At 41.7% G+C, this 20,023-nt stretch overlaps 3 pseudogenes; all 3 read left to right on the top strand.

Annotated features, from left to right (window-relative positions):
* The first annotated feature begins 1,965 nt into the window (after positions 1-1,965).
* LOC129369858 (extracellular calcium-sensing receptor-like) lies at positions 1,966-6,999 on the top strand (annotated as a pseudogene).
* Positions 7,000-8,321: 1,322 nt separating this feature from the next.
* Positions 8,322-12,688, top strand: LOC129369859 (extracellular calcium-sensing receptor-like; annotated as a pseudogene).
* A 1,457-nt stretch (positions 12,689-14,145) lies between these two features.
* LOC129369889 (extracellular calcium-sensing receptor-like) lies at positions 14,146-19,264 on the top strand (annotated as a pseudogene).
* The last annotated feature ends 759 nt before the right edge of the window (positions 19,265-20,023 follow it).

The raw sequence follows: 20,023 nt of genomic DNA, 5'->3' as shown, positions 1-20,023 counted from the left end.
TAAATCAGCAGGACAACTTAAAATCACTTTCTGCTTGCTTCCTGCAAGCTTTGAATGCAGGAAGTTGTTTCAGACACTACCAGACAGGAGAGGCATCTCAACTACTAATGATAAGACAAAATCAATTTGTCCATTTTACTATTAATTAGTTTGGGGAGGGGGGGGGTTGTATGGCTTTAAAATTTCTAAGATCAAAATGACTCAATTCACATGTTGTCTGTTTAAATACGTAAAAGATTATTGGAGCCCTGCACCTTTTTGCTGCAAGAAAACACTGCTGTTGTGCACAATTTTTAATCTTAGTGAAAAATGAAAGTTCAACCAAGAAAAAAAAATTGCAATAAAAAAAATTCCATTGTTTTTATTGCTATTGTTTTGTTGAACAGCATACAATAGATCAAGCATTTTCTAAGGGCTTTTAATAGTGGTAACTAATGCAAATAGGTCCTTTCTTCCCCTTTTTCATATTCAACAGAATTTTCTTTGATCGGTTGTTTGATTATTTTTGCTTTTGCAGCCTCCATGGTTTTCCAGACAAAGTGATCCGTGAGTCTTCTTTCATTTTTGTGTTGGTTTGTAACTTTGTATTAATTACAGTGTGTACTATCTGTAATGTGACTAATAAAGCAAAAAGTAAAATAAAATAAGAAAATCTTGAACAAAATGGATGCTAATGGCTCATCAATGTTAAATAAGGGTTGCGTCATATCATGGTTTGCTGCTGCCATCTGGAGGACACTTTAAAAATAGCACAACTTAATTAACGTGAGTAGACAAAATAGTATTCATTGTATTGCCTATCAAAAAGTGTTTTGGGTGTGTTTCTCCACACACACAAACACACACACGTGCACGCACACACACACACACACACACAGAGGCGCACTCAATTGCTTTTTTTATAACTTATTTTATTTCTGAGTGAAGATTGACGTTTGCTCTTGTGTGCTCTTTTAGTTAATGATGTGAACCTATTGTTTCTGAAATAAGGATTAATTTTTAAGCCAAAAAAAAAAAAGATTGAATCTAATGCCCTGTGTATTATGGAAATGCATGCTTTGGTGATAACACTTTCTTAATTGTCAGAATACTTCCAAAATGAAAAAAAGACACGTTCGAATGTGACAAGCTATTAACATTAAAATACACACACACACACACAGACACACACACACACACACACCCACACACACACACACACACACCCCCCACACACACACACACACACACACACACACACACACACACACACATATATATATATATATATATATATATATATATATATATGTATATATATATGTATGGAAGGTGGGATAAACAATCTCTGTGTCAGCTGATTTAGCGCCTTGAAATTGGGCCTGTGTCTCTTTAAGAAAATCCTACTCTTCAAGAAATCATCACAACATTGCTCTTGTATTAACCCTTGAGAAGTAACGTGTATAATGAGCTTAACAGTTTCGCCAGATGTTTGCTAATTGATGCTGGCTAGTCTGGAGGAGCTGTGTGGGGGAGTCGCAGGGGTTAAGCTTCGAACCTTGGAGGCTAAAAGATTTCTCAAACACGCATGAAAAAAACACGAAAGCAACACTCCAGGCGTGTTTCTGATGAGAGAAGAAAAAAGTCAGTTTTACACAGAACTGCCTGCCTCTTTAAATGTCGTAACGGTTGTTTTAGTTTTATAACACCTGCATAATAATGTTTCTTGTCTCCAAAATCAGTCACAACTGAATTCCATTTGAAAGCCCGCCCACTCTTTGTCCTCTACTCCTATTGGTGGCACGCAGTGCGAACAAACACCGAAAAGTCTATAGAAAGGGTGGAGTGACCAAAACTGAAAACATAACAATTAACCGAGTTAACATGATGGTAACGCATTCCAATAAAGGTAAAATCTTGCTGCTGCTACTGTTGCACTTATTCTGTTGTCACTGCGCCAGCCCCCCTACTCTGCCGCCCTCCTGTCGGTCACAAGGTCAGTTTCATCTGAGCGGCATGCACAAGACCGGAGATGTGATTCTGGGGGGATTGTTTGAGATCCATTTTTTTTCAGTCTTTCCTGACTTGTCTTTCACGTCTGAGCCCCAGCATCCCACCTGCCACGGGTGAGTGTGCAAAAGAAACCTGAGGGCGAATGAAGGGACTCGCGCTCTTCTGGCGCCGTCGTGATTTCGAGCGTCGCCATTTCTGTTTCAGATTTGATGTCCTGGGATTCAGACAGGCCCAAACCATGGCTTTCGCGGTCGACGAGATCAACAGGAACGCCGAGCTCTTGCCCAACGTCACCTTGGGGTACAGTCTGTACGACAACTGCGTCGAACTGGGAATTGGATTTCGCGCGGCGCTGGCGTTAATAAGCGGAGGGGAGGAGGAGATATTGATGGAGGACAAGTGTTCAGGAAGCCCTCCGGTGCTGGCAGTTGTGGGGGATTCTTCCTCCACCCGCTCTATTGCCATCTCCAGCGTGTTAGGTTTGTACCGAGTGCCAATGGTGAGTGCTCAGTTTCACCGATTAATCGGTCCAACCGATCAAAAAAAAAACAAACAAACAAACAAACAAACAAAAAAAACCATATGTGTAAAACGTGTGTTTTTAACAGGTGAGTTATTTTGCCACATGTTCCTGTCTAAGTGACCGTCAGAGGTTTCCGTCCTTCTTCAGAACCATTCCAAGCGATGCTTTCCAGGTAAAATCCATGCAACAAATATTGCAGAAAAACAAATAAATAAATAAATAAAACCAGCCGTCTTTAAGAGCAGAGAAAAATAGGTGACACGCATGTCAAGCATCTCTTTGCACTTCTACTTTGAAATCCTCAGGAAAGGAAACAGGAACATGACATCAAATGTGCAAACAGTTGGTCTGATTAGCTCCTGACTCATCCTGAGTTATGCTGGAAGAGACTTTGATCAGTGATATTTTAAGAATTAGCAATTCTTTGCAGGCTTTGTCTCAGGTGTAAACCAGTGTTGTGTAATTGTTTTCTTAGCAGATGTGAATCCAGCAACATTTTAAGTCAAATTTGTTAAAAAAAAAAAAAAAAACAGGAGTTGAAATGTAAAAAATTTGACATGGGACCAGAAGATAGACACAATTGGGCAAACATAAAACATTATGCTGAAGTGGCAATTACACGACTGCTGTAATTTCATCCGAAGTTCAACATTCTACAAACTTCCCTTTTATCCCCTCGCTCAGGTGAATGCTATGATTCAGATCCTAAAGCACTTCGGCTGGACCTGGGTGGGATTGCTGATCAGCGCCGACGACTACGGGCTCCACGCCGCCAAATCGTTTCAGTCTGATCTGAGTCTGTCTGACGAAGGCTGCCTGGCCTACGTGGAGGTGCTGCCGTGGGGCAACGAGCCGCTGGAGCTGAGGAGGATCGTGGACGTGATGAAGGCATCCACAGCCCGGGTGGTCGTTGTGTTTGCACACGAGAGCCACATGATCGATCTCATGGAGGAGGTAACGGGCTTGACCGTTTGTCTTTTCTCACGTGGGCCTCCGTTCGAGGCGGGTTCAGAGACGGTCAGAGGTTCAAGAAGAGAGATAGATCATTCTGTTCTGAAATGGAGACATTGGGCCACTGTAAGCTAAATCTAAATACCTGAAAGAATATCTTAAAACCCAAGGCGAAAAAAATATATATTAGTGACATCCAAACATATGGCCTCAAACACAAGACAATGCATTGTTGGATGTCATGTTACAAGCTCATCTGTCATTATTATCACCTTATGTCACACTTTATGTTTTTATCAGCTTTCTTTTAACAGTGGATGAAAACGAACTGCTTGAACAAGTGCTATCAAATACACGTTTCGATGTGTTGCAGAGTGCGGTGGGTGTAGGGGTCTCCTTCAGTTGGTTAAATCTTGATCATTATCTTATTTTAGACGTTTCTTCATCTCTTCACTTTCTGCACAATCTATAGAGTTAGAATTTGACATTGCATTTTGTCCCTAAACAGGTCGTGAGACAGAACCTGACAGGCCTGCAGTGGCTGGCCAGTGAAGCCTGGTCCACAGCTGCCGTGCTCCAGACCCCTGACCTCATGCCGTACCTCGGGGGCACACTGGGCATCGCTGTCCGTCGAGGAGAGATAGCGGGCCTCAGGGACTTCCTGCTAGAAATCAATCCTAATATAAAACACAACAGCAGCCATGGAAATAACATGGTGAGATTTAACTCGTGCTTACACGAGGAGGGGTGGACGACGTGGCTGAAAAGCGTATCATGTTGGTCAATGTCGATATTTTTAGATTAGATTTTTTTTTCTTTAAATGTCTGAAATACTGGCAAACTCGTGACTTTCTGTTTTCTGTTTTTTTCCAGTTTTCACTGTATGTCAACGTAGGTTTTCTTTCAGACATGGTTTTGAGACCTTAAGCAGCTCCTGCGTAAGCTTGTTACCCAGCAACAACTTGTTGTTGCTAGGTAACAAACCTTGCTTAGCAGGCCTTTCCTCGGCCTACATCCCCCAGAATGCTTTGCTGTGCTAGCTCAAGAGTCCTGCACAATTATTGAACATTCCATCAGATGTATAACCTATTGATCTTGACGATGTGTCTATCACAGTATATGTTGTTATTGATTTATTGTCCAGCCCTGTTCATAAGTGACCCGTCGTAAAGTTCTGATGCATTTCAGGTGAACCAGTTCTGGGAGTTCACCTTTCAGTGTAGATTTGCGCCGCCGCCTGCAGGCTGGGTTGAAAACGGAGGGAAGGTTTGCTCTGGAGAAGAAGATTTACGGACAGCAGAGACCGAGTTCTTGGACATTTTCAACCTCCGGCCCGAATACAACGTCTACAAAGCCGTGTACGCTCTGGCACACGCCCTTCATGATTTGCTGCGATGCGAACCAGGAAGCGGAAGCTGTGCCCCTTTGGAAACACTGGAACTGTGGCAGGTAACAGAAGGTCATGACTACTTCACAGGTTCTCATTGCAGAGCAAAATGAAACTGATAGTTACATTTGTAAAATAATAGCCCAGATGCTCCAGGTTGTTGGGTTTTTTTACTCTGTTAGAGAAATTTGAGATTTATTGAACACATTTGTGTTGCAACAATATAAATAAATATATATATATATATATATATATATATATATATATATATATATATAAATCTTGTCTCTAACTTGCCTTCCATCAGCTTGTGTATTATCTAGAGAGGGTCAATTTCACCACATCATTTGGTGACCAAGTGTCATTTGATGAGAACGGCGACGCCTTACCAATATATGATGTCATGAACTGGTTCCGGCTCCCCGACGGACGAGCAAACGTTCAAAATGTCGGCGAGGTTAAAATGTCAGCGTTCAATGGTGAACAACTCACACTTGATGGAGACAAAATCTTCTGGAACTTTGAATCAAAAAAGGTGACTCTTCCCCCCAAAAAATTCACAGTCTCCGTACAGTTTAAAATGTTTCGTACGGGTTTTATTTTGGGGGGGTTTTCAGCCACCGCGGTCGGTGTGCAGCGAGAACTGTCCTCCAGGAACCCGCGTGGTGAGAAAGAAGGGGGAACCTGAGTGCTGCTTTGACTGCATCCCTTGCTCTGAGGGGAAGGTCAATAACAAAACCAGTGAGTATCTATGTTTGAGCTACTTTGATAGCATTGTTTTAAAAACAAAAAATTACAGTAAATACAGGTGTGAAATAAGATGAGCACACTCTACAACGGCAACGTTTGGACACGTGGTTTTCTGTCATTTTAATTAAAATTTTAAAAATGAATACAGGAAAAAAATGCATTGTAAGATCAAAATGTTAATCCAAATTGCATAAATCAATTAGGCTTAATAGACAGAGAGTGATTGACAACAGCTTACAGCTAAAGCCATTTAAATTGATATTTTTTGTGAAATACATTAATAAGGCTCATTTCTTAAATTGAATATATTTGGAGGGTTTCAAAACACACAAAAATATTCCATTAGACATTGTCATGTGAACATTTGTTGATTAAAAAATGAATATTTAATGAGGAGGCCTCTTTTTTTGTGACACATAATTCTCCTTTCTGTCAGATTCCCTGGAGTGCTTCAGCTGTCCAGAGGACTTCTGGTCCAGCCCACAGCGAGATCTCTGTGTTCTGAGACAAACAGAGTTCCTGTCCTATCAGGAACCTCTAGGGATCTGTTTGACAGCAGCCTCACTGCTGGGCGCGTTCATCTGTGCTGTCGTTCTGGGATCTTCATCTATCACCGCGGTACACCCATTGTACGAGCCAACAACTCAGAACTGAGCTTCCTGCTCCTGGTGTCGCTCAAGTTGTGCTTCCTGTGTTCGCTGCTGTTCATCGGACGACCCAGACTGTGGACATGTCAACTGAGACACGCAGCGTTTGGGATCAGCTTTGTGCTCTGCGTGTCCTGCATCCTGGTCAAAACCATGGTGGTTCTGGCCGTGTTCAAGCCTCCAAGCCAGGAGGGGGCGCCAGTCTCAAGTGGTTCGGTGCTTCACAGCAGAGAGGAACTGTTCTGGTTCTCACCTCTGTTCAGGCAGCAATCTGCACTGCCTGGCTTGTGTCTGCTTCTCCTTCTCCACATAAAAACACCAAATACCACAACGATAAGATAGTTTATGAGTGTATTGTTGGCTCCACTATTGGTTTCTCTGTGTTACTGGGATACATCGGTGTTTTGGCTGTTCTCAGCTTTGTGTTGGCGTTCATGGCGAGGAATCTGCCCGACAACTTTAACGAGCCAAACTCATCACCTTCAGCATGCTGATCTTCTGCGCTGTGTGGGTGGCCTTTGTTCCCGCGTATGTCAGCTCACCGGGCAAATATGCAGATGCAGTGGAGGTGTTCGCCATCCTGGCCTCCAGTTTTGGCCTCTTGGTGGCGCTGTTTGGACCCAAATGTTATGTAATTCTGCTGAGACCAGAAAGGAATACAAAGAAAGCTCTCATGGGGCGAAGCACTGTAGGAACTTCCGAAAAGTAAAAGATGTTTGGGGAAATGAACTGCTTAGAAGAAGTTTAAATCTGTAACGTGAATGCTGTAAGATTAAATAAGCTTGACTTTAATACAAAGCTTTTCACATTACTTACTTTCTGAATTTCACACACACAAAGAAAAAGAAGAGCAAACAAAACGATTGTGTATTTTATGCAATGTGCCGTGATTAAAAGCTTTTGAGTTTCTTTGTTCAAATGTGTTACTTGGATCAACTCAGTTTATTCACACAGTGGTTTCAAACACTGGTGGCATTTAGCTACAACAACAAAAATCCACATCTGATTTAATGTTGAAATTGCTTCATAATTTCTGCTTTATCAGAAAAAATCAGAAGCCTCAAGGAAGTGTAAAGATCTTACAGTGGACAAATCAAGGAAAGAGAAGCCATTGTTAAAGAAATATTGTTGATGGTCTAACATAAAAGAAACAAAGATAAATCAGCTAAATATGGGGGAGATGTTCTTTAATTTCAGCCATTAATCATGTCCTAATGTGGAAGAACTGGAGAAAGAAAATGTTTCTGCTACCTCTTTAATCAAAACTAATCATTCTGTGGTGATTATTAATTTTCTTAACCATTAGCAAAAATATTCTCTCAGTAATTATTAGGTGGCACAGTATCTCCCTATCAGTAATTGCTGCAGACAGGTCAGGTTTTATTTTCACGCTGCCGAGAATTATTTTTGATGTCATGCTTTAAAAAAAAAAAAAAAACATCTTTTTAGCTTTCCTTACGTATCATCACAACATTTAATTTACTGGTTCAACTCTTGGGAACGTTCACTCCAGGCTGTATATAAAATATGTTTTGATACTTATTTTTAAAATCAAAATGTCTCGGGCTCCTTATTTTATTTTTCACACAGCCACTTCCTGTTGGTTATAAACCCATGAGGCTTTTCACAAAGCATGTTCTGGCTTTTACTATCTGCGCCATATAGTTCTGCAGGTGTCGCCTAAATGTTACCTAATCTGTTTGAGTTTCTTTCTATCTCTTATCTAATGATCAAAAATAATTATTCAAAATGTATTTCTTTCATAAAAGAAGTAAAAATATCACTTATTGCTCTACTGATGCTCACATTGTCACCATCAAGTTGGTCAGTATTTAGCAAATAAAAGGAAAGTAAAGCACATCAGCATTACAGGCCCCGCCCACTCTCCATCCTCTACCCTGCTGGGCAGCGCAGTCAATAAACCCAGAAAAGAAAGCAGCGAAACGTCACAACCAGGCTCCATCTGATGGCTGTCATGCCAAAACTAAAGCACCCAGGCCTTTTAGTTCTTCTGCTGCTGCACTCTGGTGCTTTTTCTTCCGTGCCCTCCTCTTTGTTTCCCTCCTCCTGTCTGTTGCAGGGACAGTTTCATCTAAACGGCATGCACAAGGCTGGGGATTTGATACTCGGTGGGCTGTTTCAGGTCCACTTCTTCTCCGTGTTTCCTGACCAGTCGTTCAACGGCGAACCACAACAGCTGACATGCCACAGGTGAGTGTGTCAGGAGCACAAAAGACTGGGAAACCAGGAAAGGTGCTGAAAGATTGTGCTGGCCATGAGAATCGAGTGCGATCGTGTGAGAAATATTTATATCATTAAAATCTTATCTTTGTATGTTATTGATTTCTTTTTCTTCAAAAGACTGATTACCTGAACACGACTTGATAGCTCAACTTACTATTCTGTGTCTAACATTTGTTTTCTTTCTGTCAGTTTCGATCTGTTAGGGTTCAGACAGGCTCAGACCATGGCCTTTGCCATTGATGAGATCAACAGGAACTCTCAGCTTTTACCCAGTGTCACTTTGGGCTACACTTTGTATGACAACTGCCTCACTCTCGGAGTTGGATTTCGTGCAGCACTGGCATTAATCAGCGGTCAAGAGGAGCACGTTGTGTTGAATGAGACCTGTGAAGGAGCCCCTCCAGTTGTGGGGCTTGTGGGAGATTCTTCCTCCACACGCACTATTGCGATCTCCACTGTCTTGGGTTTGTACCGAGTGCCGATGGTAAGTGTCCAGCTTTACCGTCTAATGACAGATTTGTTTGTATGTAAAATGTGACGACTGGAACAGCTGATTTCTCTGTGGTTTTACAAGTTTAGTGTGATTCTTTCACAGGTGAGTTATTTTGCCACATGTGCCTGTTTAAGTGACCGGCAAAGGTTTCCATCCTTCTTCAGGACAATCCCGAGTGATGCTTTCCAGGTAAAGAGAAAACACTTTGGAATGAAAGAAAATAAAAAAATTGAACATTTGCTTTGTTTGACCAATCAAACTGTTTATTCAAACAAAACAGTGCAGAAAGCAAGTAAAATTGAATTCAAAGTGATTCACATCATTGGCAGATTAAAATATAAAGCAATCTTTTGATTGGACCAGTGTGTTTCTTCTGAATAGAAATGATGTTTATGATTTTTGGGAGGTAAAGATGAGGTTGATGGTAAGGAGGCCTTACAACCTCAAAAAAAGATGATGCTCTCTGCATGACATGAAGGATCAAGATGGAAAAAAAATAACCTACTTCTAAGCTCTTCTATGAAAATGTTGATTTCCCCACTCAACAAGAAGGGCATAAATCAAAAAGTTAGCATTTAAACAAAATAATCTTTTGTAAAACTGTGTTGTTTCCCATCGGAACCAGAATTTTAATATAAAGGGGGGGGAATGCCAAGGGAATAACTGCACACTGAACGATTACCTTTTAAAACCTTTTGGGTCAGTTCTTTTCTTGTGTGTTTCCAGGTGCGCGCCATGCTTCAGATACTGAAACACTTTGACTGGACTTGGGCGGGTTTGCTGATAAGTGATGATGATTACGGGCTGGACGCCGCCCGCTCCTTCAACTCTGACCTGGGTGTGTCTGGAGGAGGCTGCCTGGCCTATGTAGAGATTCTGCCCTGGGAAAAAGACTTGAATGAGTTCAAGAGGATCGTGGATGTGATGAGGAAATCCACGGCCCGCGTCGTTGTTGTGTTTGCACATGAGGGTATGATCATTAATCTCATGGAGGAGGTTGGTCTTAAAAAATTATTTGTTTCTCTTGACAATGAACAATGGATACATTTTCAAAGCCACCAATTAGCACAACGGATAAAAGTCAAGCAACTGATATATGACATAGCACATTTATCCCAGAGAGATTCACAAGGTGATACTCAGCGTTATCAAACTTGTCTCGGTTTAAAATATTGTTTCACTGGAGTTATTTCCTAGATGTTTGTTTAGTTTTTAGCAGTCCTTATGATTCCTGCTGGGATTGCTTTTGAAATCATTCCACTGTTCAGTGTTTGACTTTGTTTCAGTTTAATTGCTCCAGTTTGTGTGAAATAGCTGAGATGATGTTTGGTCCCTGAACAGGTCGTGAGGCAGAACCTGACAGGCCTGCAGTGGCTGGCCAGTGAAGCCTGGTCCACAGCTGCCGTGCTCCAGACCTGACCTCATGCCGTACCTCGGGGGCACACTGGGCATCGCTGTCCGTCGAGGAGAGATAGCGGGCCTCAGGGACTTCCTGCTCCAAACACGAGCTGATCCACAACACAACAGCACCTATGGAAATAGCATGGTGACTTTTTCATCCGTTAAGTGTAGCCATGATGGGTAATAATCCTCCTTTAAAAAAATGTCACTTTTATGTTTTCCAGGCAAACCAGTTTTGGGAATTCACATTTCAGTGTAAATTTGCACCAGCTCCATCAGGCTGGGTTGAGGACGGGGGAAGGATTTGCTCTGGAGACGAGGATTTGAAGGCTGTGGAGACTGAGTTCTTAGACGTTTCTGATCTCAGGCCTGAGTACAACGTCTACAAAGCTGTGTACGCTCTGGCGTACGCCCTGGATGAGCTGTTGAGGTGTGAACCAGGAAAAGGGCCTTTCAGTGAGGAAAGCTGTGCAACACTGCAAACACTTCAACCATGGCAGGTACAGAACACGGTGACTTTAATGTGTTTATGTATGAACATTTTGTGTGTGTTATAACCCTAAAATTGCTTTCCAATATGATGTGACAAGGCAATGCAAAGCAGAAGTAAACACAAAAACGATCTTCAAATTTTTGAAAATATTTTTGGCATTCATTTCTCTTCAATTAAAACTTAGTAGAAAATTCTTACTACAATCACATCTTACATTGTAGGTAAAAGAGCAATACGATGTCAAATAACAACAAACTTCTGTACCCTTTCCTCAATCGCCTTCCATCAGCTTGTGTATTATCTAGAGAGGGTCAATTTCACCACATCATTTGGTGACCAAGTATCATTTGATGAACGGCGACGCCTTACCAATATATGATGTCATGAACTGGCTCTGGCTCCCCGACGGACAAACCAAAGTTCAAAATGTCGGCGATGTAAAAGTGTCGCCTTTTAACGGAGAACAACTCACTCTTGATGGAGACAAATCTTCTGGAACTTTCCATCAAAAAAGGTGACTCATTTTATTTGTAACTTATGAAGTGACTTTAGAGAGAAACATGTATTGACGTTTCTCCTGTAGCCACCGCGGTCGGTGTGCAGCGAGAACTGTCCTCCAGGAACCCGTGTGGTGAGACTAAAGGGGGAACCTGAGTGCTGCTTTGACTGCATCCCTTGTTCTGAGGGGATGATCAGTAATTACACCAGTGAGTTTTTGTGTTTTACTAGTTTGGTTTATGATTTTCAAAATGCAGTCTTTCTAATCCACAGTTTGACTTTGTTCCTGTTTTTCTGTCAGATTCCCTGGAGTGCTTCAGCTGTCCAGAGGACTTCTGGTCCAGCCCACAGCGAGATCTCTGTGTTCTGAGACAAACAGAGTTCCTGTCCTATCAGGAACCTCTAGGGATCTGCTTGACAGCAGCCTCACTGCTGGGCGCGTTCATCTGCGCTGTCGTTCTGGGAATCTTCATCTATCACCGCAGTACACCGATAGTACGAGCCAACAACTCAGAACTCAGTTTCAACCTGTTGCTTTCCCTCAAACTGTGCTTCCTGTGTTCGCTGCTGTTCATCGGACGACCAGACTGTGGACATGTCAACTGAGACACGCAGCGTTTGGGATCAGCTTTGTGCTCTGCGTGTCCTGCATCCTGGTCAAAACCATGGTGGTTCTGGCCGTGTTCAAAGCCTCCAAGCCAGGAGGGGGCGCCAGTCTCAAGTTTCGGTGCTTCACAGCAGAGAGGAACTGTTCTGGTTCTCACCTCTGTTCAGGCAGCAATCTGCACTGCCTGGCTTGTGTCTGCTTCTCCTTCTCCACATAAAAACACCAAATACCACAACGATAAGATTGTTTATGAGTGTATTGTTGGCTCCACTATTGGTTTCTCTGTGTTACTGGGATACATCGGTGTTTTGGCTGTTCTCAGCTTTGTGTTGGCGTTCATGGCGAGGAATCTGCCCGACAACTTTAACGAGGCCAAACTCATCACCTTCAGCATGCTGATCTTCTGCGCTGTGTGGGTGGCCTTTGTTCCCGCGTATGTCAGCTCACCGGGCAAATATGCAGACGCAGTGGAGGTGTTCGCCATCCTGGCCTCCAGTTTTGGCCTCTTGGTGGCGCTGTTTGGACCCAAATGTTATGTAATTCTGCTGAGACCAGAAAGAAACACAAAGAAAGCTCTCATGGGGCGAAGCACTGTAGGAACTACTTAAAGGTAAAAACCCGCTGGGTGATTGAAGTGCATGGAAATTACTAAGCAAAAATTTTAGATTTGGAGTCAGATCTGAATCAATATTGTTACTTTTAGTGTACAGGCATGGATCCAAATTTGTTTTGACTGTCTAAATAAGGCAATTATGAATATCTTTCTCAATCCATGGCAAACTCTCTAAGGTTAATGTGATTGCTGAAACAGAGAATTATTGAATCTTGGTATAAATTTCTACATCATTGATAAAATAAAGTATTAAATGCAGCAAAATCTCATTCTAGCGATAAACATAACTAACCACATAAACTCTGAGCCAGTTGTATGTATTGCTTTCTGTCATCTCTTGTGTACTTATTTGTAGTTTTTTTATTTGTTTATGCCTGCATTGTTTTGGAAATGCAGTTTATTTTAAATCAATTTAATTGCTTATGTAAAGAAAACGGACCCTTTTAATATTAATTAACATATATGAAACCACAGAGTGATGTTGTGAACCTGAATAGATAAATGAAAGATAAACGTTATCTCCCACCTTGAACTTCTTTTAAGTCTAATTGAATTGTGGTCGTTGTCGTCAGATCCTGGTGAATTGTGAAAATAAAATATATATATACATCCAGCAAGTTCTGTTCTGAATTGACTGACTGGCCGGTGAAAGTTTGCTTTGTGAATTAGGTAGAGAATCAAAAGACATAAACCCACCAGTTCTCCAGTTATAAAAATTTGTTTGTGTAGCACATTTCAGCAACAAGGCAGTTCAATGCACTTTTACATGATGAAAAATAAAAATACAAAGTGATGGGACACAGTCACTTTTATCAGATACAGTTGTGAGTGGGGGCCTGAAATGCGGTTCGCCCTGCCCCCCGAAACAGGCTACGACAGCTTCTGCCTGTGAGGTGTTTGTCAAAATTTGACATTTAAAATGTCAAAACCATTTAAGATCTACTCTTTGACCCAAAATGGCTGACTTGCTGATGGTCTTTGGATCATCAAAAGGCCTCCAAACTGGCTTTTTGTGTCAGTTTGGAGGATAATTAGTACTAAATTTTCAAATATCTGTTACACATGTGTTTAAAACTGAGATGAGAGCCGTTTTGCCACGTCCCTTTTTAATTCCACTGAAGAATTTAAAATTTATGCAAGTTTCACGTCTGTAAAATTTAACTAACAATACACATTCAAACCACAACAGGCCTTTGTTATATTTTTGCTGTTTGGCTTGGCTGTGATCAATCCGTATCATAGATATTTAAATTCAAAATTTTTCTGAACTATTAACTAACTTAATGATGGTTAAGTTAAGTTAAGTTAAGTTAAGTTAAGTTAAGTTAAGCCTGGACTGCATAACGAGCCCTGCCCACTGCTCTTCCTCTGCCTTGCTGGGCAGCGTAGTCAATAAAAACAGTTGAGGAAGCACTGAAACACAACAACCAGGCACAACGAAATGGATGTGATGCAAAACTTGAAGTGCACCAGCTCACTCTTTCTTCTGCTGCTGCACTCTGGTGCTTTTTCTTCCATGCCCTCCTCTTTGTTTCCCTCCTCCTGTCTGTTGCAGGGACAGTTTCATCTAAACGGCATGCACAAGGCTGGGATTTGATACTCGGTGGGCTGTTTCAGGTCCACTTCTTCTCCGTGTTTCCTGACCAGTCGTTCAACGGCGAACCACAACAGCTGACATGCCACAGGTGAGTGTGTCAGGAGCACAAAAGACTGGGAAACCAGAGCAGTGGAAAGACATTTGAGAATCATCTGAGAAATATTTTGTCTGAACTATTCAAGTAATTTTTTAGTTGTAGGTGTAAAAACGTAACTGTTATATTTTTCAGCGTCAAACCTTTGCTTCTTTGCGCCAGCTTTGATTTTTTAGGTTTTCGAAAGGCTCAGACCATGGCCTTTGCCATTGATGAGATCAACAGAGACCACCGGCTTTTACCCAACGTGACTTTGGGGTACAGTCTCTACGACAGCTGCCTCACTCTCGGAGTTGGATTTCGTGCAGCACTGGCATTAATCAGCGGTCAAGAGGAGCACGTTGTGTTGAATGAGACCTGTGAAGGAGCCCCTCCAGTTGTGGGGCTTGTGGGAGATTCTTCCTCCACACGCACTATTGCGATCTCCACTGTCTTGGGTTTGTACCGAGTGCCGATGGTAAGTGTCCAGCTTTACCGTCTAATGACAGATTTGTTTGTATGTAAAATGTGACGACTGGAACAGCTGATTTCTCTGTGGTTTTACAAGTTTAGTGTGATTCTTTCACAGGTGAGTTATTTTGCCACATGTGCCTGTTTAAGTGACCGGCAAAGGTTTCCATCCTTCTTCAGGACAATCCCGAGTGATGCTTTCCAGGTAAAGAGAAACAATAACAAAAACAGTTTAGAATGAAAGAAAATTCAATTTTTCAAAAGTGAAAAATTGTTTCCTTTGATCTTTTTATTTAAACTCAAAAGTAGAAATTGCATATGACTGTGGAAAGGTATGTTTGTGTCTTTCTCAATCTTATGAACAGTGTCAATAGATTTTCTGTTTGCTGCTCTGGAAGTCGTATGTGGTTTAGATAACGTCCAGTCTCATACTATTTTTTTTTTTTTTTTACTTATTCTGTTCTTCGGTACAACAATATAAAAGACATGTGCTTGTCAGAGCTCAAAGAAACATCCTTAACATTCTCAATCGTGCTAAAATAATTTTTTTAAGCTTCATCTGATGCTTTTACATAAGTAGAGAATGGACAGTAATAGTTCGACGGCATTATGCACACGAGCAATCTTTTAATTTGACCAGCGTTTTTCTCCTGATGTTAATGTTTTGAAGTGTCCAGCAGAGAAAATGTGGAGGGAGGTAAAGATGAGGTGGACAGTAAGGAGGCCTTACAACCTCAAAAACCTAAACGTCTCTGCAGAACATGAATTATACCATGTAAAGAAAATCTTATGAGTACATCTGGGACAAATTTGATTGCTGTAATGATAAAAAAAAAGTCCACCCATCAACAAGTGGCATAAATAATTTTCCACAACGCATCTGCTGAGACTATTTTTAAAAAGTTGTTTTTTTGACGTCTTGAGTAGAAATCTGTCAGTTTCAATCAGAGTCAAACCTCCTGATCCAAACAAACGTAAAATAAAACAGACCAAACATCAGAGAAAAATTGATGCTAAGTGCATACTTTAAAACCTTTTGGGTCAGTTCTTTTCTTGTGTGTTTCCAGGTGCGCGCCATGCTTCAGATACTGAAACACTTTGACTGGACTTGGGCGGGTTTGCTGATAAGTGATGATGATTACGGGCTGGACGCCGCCCGCTCCTTCAACTCTGACCTGGGTGTGTCTGGAGGAGGCTGCCTGGCCTATGTAGAGATTCTGCCCTGGGAAAAAGACTTGAATGAGTTCAAGAGGATCGTGGATGTGATGAGGAAATCCACGGCCCGCGTCGTTGTTGTGTTTGCACATGAGGGTATGATCATTAATCTCATGGAGGAGGTTGGTCTTAAAAAATTATTTGTTTCTCTTGACAATGAACAATGGATACATTTTCAAAGCCACCAATTTAGCACAACGGATAAAAGTCAAGCAACTGATATATGACATAGCACATTTATCCCAGAGAGATTCACAAGGTGATACTCAGCGTTATCAAACTTGTCTCGGTTTAAAATATTGTTTCACTGGAGTTATTTCCTAGATGTTTGTTTAGTTTTTAGCAGTCCTTATGATTCCTGCTGGGATTGCTTTTGAAATCATTCCACTGTTCAGTGTTTGACTTTGTTTCAGTTTAATTGCTCCAGTTTGTGTGAAATAGCTGAGATGATGTTTGGTCCCTGAACAGGTCGTGAGGCAGAACCTGACAGGCCTGCAGTGGCTGGCCAGTGAAGCCTGGTCCACAGCTGCCGTGCTCCAGACCCCTGACCTCATGCCGTACCTCGGGGGCACACTGGGCATCGCTGTCCGTCGAGGAGAGATAGCGGGCCTCAGGGACTTCCTGCTCCAAACACGAGCTGATCCACAACACAACAGCACCTATGGAAATAGCATGGTGACTTTTTCATCCGTTAAGTGTAGCCATGATGGGTAAATAATCCTCCTTTAAAAAAAATGTCACTTTTATGTTTTCCAGGCAAACCAGTTTTGGGAATTCACATTTCAGTGTAAATTTGCACCAGCTCCATCAGGCTGGGTTGAGGACGGGGGAAGGATTTGCTCTGGAGACGAGGATTTGAAGGCTGTGGAGACTGAGTTCTTAGACGTTTCTGATCTCAGGCCTGAGTACAACGTCTACAAAGCTGTGTACGCTCTGGCGTACGCCCTGGATGAGCTGTTGAGGTGTGAACCAGGAAAAGGGCCTTTCAGTGAGGAAAGCTGTGCAACACTGCAAACACTTCAACCATGGCAGGTACAGAACACGGTGACTTTAATGTGTTCATGTATGAACATTTTGTGGTGTTACAACCCTAAAATTGCTTTCCAATATGATGTGACAACGCAATGCAAAGCAGAAGTAAACACAAGAACGATCTTCATATTTTGGTGAAAATATTTTTGGCATTCATTTCTCTTCAATTAAAACTTAGTAGAAAATTCTTACTACAATCACATCTTACATTGTAGGTAAAAGAGCAATACGATGTCAAATAACAACAAACTTCTGTACCCTTTCCTCAATCGCCTTCCATCAGCTTGTATATTATCTAGAGAGGGTCAATTTCACCACATCATTTGGTGACCAAGTATCATTTGATGAGAACGGCGACGCCTTACCAATATATGATGTCATGAACTGGCTCTGGCTCCCCGACGGACAAACCAAAGTTCAAAATGTCGGCGATGTAAAAGTGTCGCCTTTTAACGGAGAACAACTCACACTTGATGGAGACAAAATCTTCTGGAACTTTCCATCAAAAAAGGTGACTCATTTTATTTGTAACTTATAAAGTGACTTTAGAGAGAAACATGTATTGACGTTTCTCCTGTAGCCACCGCGGTCGGTGTGCAGCGAGAACTGTCCTCCAGGAACCCGTGTGGTGAGACTAAAGGGGGAACCTGAGTGCTGCTTTGACTGCATCCCTTGTTCTGAGGGAATGATCAGTAATTACACCAGTGAGTTTTTGTGTTTTACTAGTTTGGTTTATGATTTTCAAAATGCAGTCTTTCTAATCCACAGTTTGACTTTGTTCCTGTTTTTCTGTCAGATTCCCTGGAGTGCTTCAGCTGTCCAGAGGACTTCTGGTCCAGCCCACAGCGAGATCTCTGTGTTCTGAGACAAACAGAGTTCCTGTCCTATCAGGAACCTCTAGGGATCTGCTTGACAGCAGCCTCACTGCTGGGCGCGTTCATCTGCGCTGTCGTTCTGGGAATCTTCATCTATCACCGCAGTACACCGATAGTACGAGCCAACAACTCCGAACTCAGTTTCAACCTGTTGCTTTCCCTCAAACTGTGCTTCCTGTGTTCGCTGCTGTTCATCGGACGACCCAGACTGTGGACATGTCAACTGAGACACGCAGCGTTTGGGATCAGCTTTGTGCTCTGCGTGTCCTGCATCCTGGTCAAAACCATGGTGGTTCTGGCCGTGTTCAAAGCCTCCAAGCCAGGAGGGGGCGCCAGTCTCAAGTGGTTCGGTGCTTCACAGCAGAGAGGAACTGTTCTGGTTCTCACCTCTGTTCAGGCAGCAATCTGCACTGCCTGGCTTGTGTCTGCTTCTCCTTCTCCACATAAAAACACCAAATACCACAACGATAAGATTGTTTATGAGTGTATTGTTGGCTCCACTATTGGTTTCTCTGTGTTACTGGGATACATCGGTGTTTTGGCTGTTCTCAGCTTTGTGTTGGCGTTCATGGCGAGGAATCTGCCCGACAACTTTAACGAGGCCAAACTCATCACCTTCAGCATGCTGATCTTCTGCGCTGTGTGGGTGGCCTTTGTTCCCGCGTATGTCAGCTCACCGGGCAAATATGCAGACGCAGTGGAGGTGTTCGCCATCCTGGCCTCCAGTTTTGGCCTCTTGGTGGCGCTGTTTGGACCCAAATGTTATGTAATTCTGCTGAGACCAGAAAGAAACACAAAGAAAGCTCTCATGGGGCGAAGCACTGTAGGAACTACTTAAAGGTAAAAACCCGCTGGGTGATTGAAGTGCATGGAAATTACTAAGCAAAAATTTTAGATTTGGAGTCAGATCTGAATCAATATTGTTACTTTTAGTGTACAGGCATGGATCCAAATTTGTTTGACTGTCTAAATAAGGCAATTATGAATATCTTTCTCAATCCATGGCAAACTCTCTAAGGTTAATGTGATTGCTGAAACAGAGAATTATTGAATCTTGGTATAAAATTTCTACATCATTGATAAAATAAAGTATTAAATGCAGCAAAATCTCATTCTAGCGACAAACATAACTAACCACATAAACTCTGAGCCAGTTGTATGTATTGCTTTCTGTCATCTCTTGTGTACTTATTTGTAGTTTTTTTATTTGTTTATGCCTGCATTGTTTTGGAAATGCAGTTTATTTTAAATCAATTTAATTGCTTATGTAAAGAAAACGGACCCTTTTAATATTAATTAACATATATGAAACCACAGAGTGATGTTGTGAACCTGAATAGATAAATGAAAGATAAACGTTATCTCCCACCTTGAACTTCTTTTAAGTCTAATTGAATTGTGGTCGTTGTCGTCAGATCCTGGTGAATTGTGAAAATAAAATATATATATATATACATCCAAGTTCTGTTCTGAATTGACTGACTGGCCGGTGAAAGTTTGCTTTGTGAATTAGGTAGAGAATCAAAAGACATAAACCCACCAGTTCTCCAGTTATAAAAATTTGTTTGTGTAGCACATTTCAGCAACAAGGCAGTTCAATGCACTTTTACATGATGAAAAATAAAAAATACAAAGTGATGGGACACAGTCAAGCATTACTTTTATCAGATACAGTTGTGGAGTGGGGGCCTGAAATGCGGTTCGCCCTGCCCCCCGAAACAGGCTACGACAGCTTCTGCCTGTGAGGTGTTTGTCAAAATTTGACATTTAAAATGTCAAAACCATTTAAGATCTACTCTTTGACCCAAAATGGCTGACTTGCTGATGGTCTTTGGATCATCAAAAGGCCTCCAAACTGGCTTTTTGTGTCAGTTTGGAGGATAATTAGTACCAAATTTTCAAATATCTGTTACACATGTTTTTAAAACTGAGATGAGAGCCGTTTCGCCACGTCCCTTTTTAATTCCACTGAAGAATTTAAAATTTATGCAAGTTTCACGTCTGTAAAATTTAACTAACAATACACATTCAAACCACAACAGGCCTTTGTTATATTTTTGCTGTTTGGCTTGGCTGTGATCAATCCGTATCATAGATATTTAAATTCAAAATTTTTCTGAACTATTAACTAACTTAATGATGGTTAAGTTAAGTTAAGTTA

Source organism: Poeciliopsis prolifica, unplaced genomic scaffold (genome assembly GCF_027474105.1).
Source record: "Poeciliopsis prolifica strain line A6 unplaced genomic scaffold, Auburn_PproV2 SCAFFOLD022, whole genome shotgun sequence".
NCBI classification, from domain to species: Eukaryota; Metazoa; Chordata; class Actinopteri; order Cyprinodontiformes; family Poeciliidae; genus Poeciliopsis; species Poeciliopsis prolifica.
Note: the sequence above shows the minus strand (reverse complement) of the source record. Positions and strands in the feature narration are given on the sequence as shown.